Consider the following 3,612-nt stretch of genomic DNA (forward strand, 5'->3'; position numbering starts at 1 on the left):
CTAGAGGTGAGTCGAGGCCGATGGCCAGAGTCCTCCTGGGCCGGCCCGCGAAGGATCGGCGCTCGTATCGTTCCTCTGGCGCCGCGGGGGAATAAAGGATCATTTTCGTTCAATACGGCGTTCGAATGGACCGCCGGGTGTCGGCGGGGCGTCTGGGCCGGTGCCCCGTGTCCTCCCGGGCCGGACCGAGGCGGAACGGCGTTCGTCCCGTCCCTCTAGCGCCACGGGGGAATAAAGGATCATTTTCGTTCAATACGGCGTTCGAATGGACCGCCGGGTGTCGGCGGGGCGTCCGGGCCGTCGTCCCGTGTCCTCCCGGACCGGAACGCGGCGGAACGGCGTTCGTCCCGTCCCTCTAGCGCCGCGGGCGAATAAAGGATCATTTCTGTTCAATTTGGCGTTCGAATGGGCCGCAGGGTGTCGGAGGTGCGTTTGGGCATGTGGCGCAAGACCTCCGGGTCCGATCCCCGAGGGAACGGCGTTTGTCCCGTCCTTCTAGCGCCTCCCAGGAATAATGGATCATTTCCGTTCAAAATTTGGTTCAATGGGTTTCGGACACGGGCCGGAACGGGTCGCCAACCCCCCGGGCACGCGCACGAAGCGAAGTCGCGTCCCAATTCGGTCATTTGGGGACTCGGACTATTTTTGGTCCATTCTAACGCAATCGGTTGAACGGCGGGTCCAAAATGGTCCGGGGGCGTATGGCGGACACGCACACAACACCCCGCGACGTTAAAAAAAATTTTGGTTTTCGAAAATTTTTCTAAGTCCAGAGTAGGTCTTCCAAAGTCCGTAAATTTCGGCCGCCGACCACTTTCCGACGCGCCTGCGACTGTCAGAATGCGGCGGAGAGCGCTCGCAAGGGAATAACAGCGGTTCGTGTTGTCAAAACGCCTATAGGAGGAGACCATGCGGCTGGGTCTGGCCGGGCGCGCCAGAGACTAAGTGTCGACGGCGCCCGGCGCGCCGCGCCGCACCGCTCCGCGCGGTGCCGGGCGCGCGCGCTGGCGACGGGCGGTCCCTCTACCCGCGGAGACATCCCGGGTGCCCGTCGGACTGGCCAGGGAAAAAGTCCGCACCGCAGCCGGCAGCGCACCGCACCGTACCGTGCCCTAGCGCACGGGACGGCGCCGCGCAGCTCCGCACCGTACGGTGACGAGCAGCGCGGCCGCGGTCGGCGCGCGGAGAGCCGGCACGCCGGCGGGCCGGCCGTCTGGCCGGTCTGCCGCGCTGACGGCGGGCTCCGCGGCCTCAGGGCACACTCCGCCGGAGTGCGCAGAGGCTGCGGGCTTGTCGTACGAGTCCGTGCTCAGCGTGCAGCGCGCAGCGCCGCGGCCGGCAGCGCCGGCTCGGCAGCGCGCCGCGCCGGACTCGGACCGCCGCGCGCCTGCGTCTCCGTGCCTCACGGCGCGGGACGGAGGCGGGCCGAGCTCCCCGCACGGTCCGCAGCCTGATCGGCTCGGCAGCGTGCCGCGCCGGTCTCGAGCCGCCGCGCGCTTGCGTCTCCGTGCCTCCGGCGCGGCGCGGGACGGAGGCGGGCCGAGCTCGCCGCAGAGTCCGCAGCGCGCCAGCGCTCGGACATAGAGTCGTGCGGCTCGGCTGCGGCGAACGGCCGCCCACCGCAGCGCCGAGCGGAGGCGAGGTATATCCTGACGCCTCTGGGCCCGGCGTGCGTACGTGCACGTCGCTCAAAAGGGAATAACTGCGGTTCGTGTTGCCAAAACGCCTATAGGAGGAGAGAGGCCCGGGCTGAGGAGCGCGATGACCGCGAGGGACGCTCGGGGACGGACGAGTACGCATTTTTACGGTGCATGCGCTGTGAGAGTGAGGAAAAGTCCGTCCCGCAAAGAGGAAACGTACTTTCTGACGGGTGAAAACCCGACGAATATACGTGAGCGTCGCTCAAAAGGGAATAACTGCGGTTCGTGTTGTCAAAACGCCTATAGGAGGAGAGAGGTCTGGTCTGAAAGAAACACGATCACCGCGAGTGTCGCTCAGGGACGGACGTGTACGCATTTTTACGGTGCTAACGCTCTGCAAAATGAAGAAAGTCCGCCCCGCAAAGAGAAAACGTATTTTCCGACGAGTGAAAACCCGACGAATATACGTGAGAGACGCTCAAAAGGGAATAACTGCGGTTCGTGTTGTCAAAACGCCTATAGGAGGAGAGAGGTCTGGTCTGAAAGAAACACGATACCGCGAGTGTCGCTCAGGGACGGACGTGTACGCATTTTTACGGTGCTAACGCTCTGCAAAATGTTGAAAGTCCGCCCCGCAAAGAGAAAACGTATTTTCCGACGAGTGAAAACCCGACGAATATACGTGAGAGACGCTCAAAAGGGAATAACTGCGGTTCGTGTTGTCAAAACGCCTATAGGAGGAGAGAGGTCTGGTCTGAAAGAAACACGATTACCGCGAGTGTCGCTCAGGGACGGACGTGTACGCATTTTTACGGTGCTAGCGCTCTGCAAAATGTTGAAAGTCCGCCCCGCAAAGAGAAAACGTATTTTCCGACGAGTGAAAACCCGACGAATATACGTGAGAGACGCTCAAAAGGGAATAACTGCGGTTCGTGTTGTCAAAACGCCTATAGGAGGAGAGAGGTCTGGTATGAGAGAAACACGATTACCGCGAGAGACGTTCAGGGACGGATGAGTAGCCATTCTACGGTGCCAAGCGCTCTTCGAATGAGAAAAGGTCCGTCCCGCAAAGAGAAAGCGTATTTCCGACGAGTGAAAACCCGACGAATGTACGTGAACGTCTCTCAAAAGGGAATAACAGCGGTTCGTGTTGTCAAAACGCCTATAGGAGGAGAGAGAATGAATTCTGGGTTTGTGTCGCTTCCCTGACAAAAGAGTCGACCTTCTGGTGCTTGGGATGGTTAGCCGAAAACGCTCTGCGCGAGTAAGTGCCTTCCCTCGGGTGTGACATCGGCGCGTCCATGTACGTAAGTCGCACGCGATCCGTGGGATTCATGGTCCGTATTTTTCGTTCCTACCCGCGGTGTCGCCAACCAGTCGAATGTGCTTCTAGCTGAAATATTTCCGGTAGTCGCGTCCTGAGGCAAAATCACGCCGCACAGAGCAAATGGACGCACGAAGGAAGTACGTAAGCTTACGCACGACAAGTCCGAAATCCCGCTGTGTTCGTAGTAGCGAGCGTCCCGTTTCGTATCAGTCGTTTGTGGTGCACGCAATGGAGGACCGAGGGGGTCCTCCTGGATTGGTAGTCGGCGGCGAGCGAAGCCTAGTAGCTCCCGTCAAAACACTCTCCGAGCGATGAATGCACTCCGCCGCGCCCACGAAGGAAGGAAAATCTTTGATTTACCGGCCCGAGTGGTTCTTGCGGTTGAAAGCTTCGAAACAAGTTGGACGTGAACGGAACAGCGGCGTGGCGCGGGCACCCTCACAAGGGGTGTTCGTACGGTCACGTTATCGAAAAGCGCCTCCTCGACAGCTCGTCCGCGGCCCTCTGTCGCTTCTGTCACGGCCGCCCAAAGCGGACAATCGATCAAAAACTATTGCTTCCAGAGGGAAACCTCACAAGGAGCTTCATTGACTCTCTGCTCACCGAGCGAAAGTATTACAGAGCACGACTTACCTAAGACGAACG

Source organism: Lotus japonicus, chromosome 6 (genome assembly GCF_012489685.1).
Source record: "Lotus japonicus ecotype B-129 chromosome 6, LjGifu_v1.2".
Taxonomy (NCBI): Eukaryota; Viridiplantae; Streptophyta; class Magnoliopsida; order Fabales; family Fabaceae; genus Lotus; species Lotus japonicus.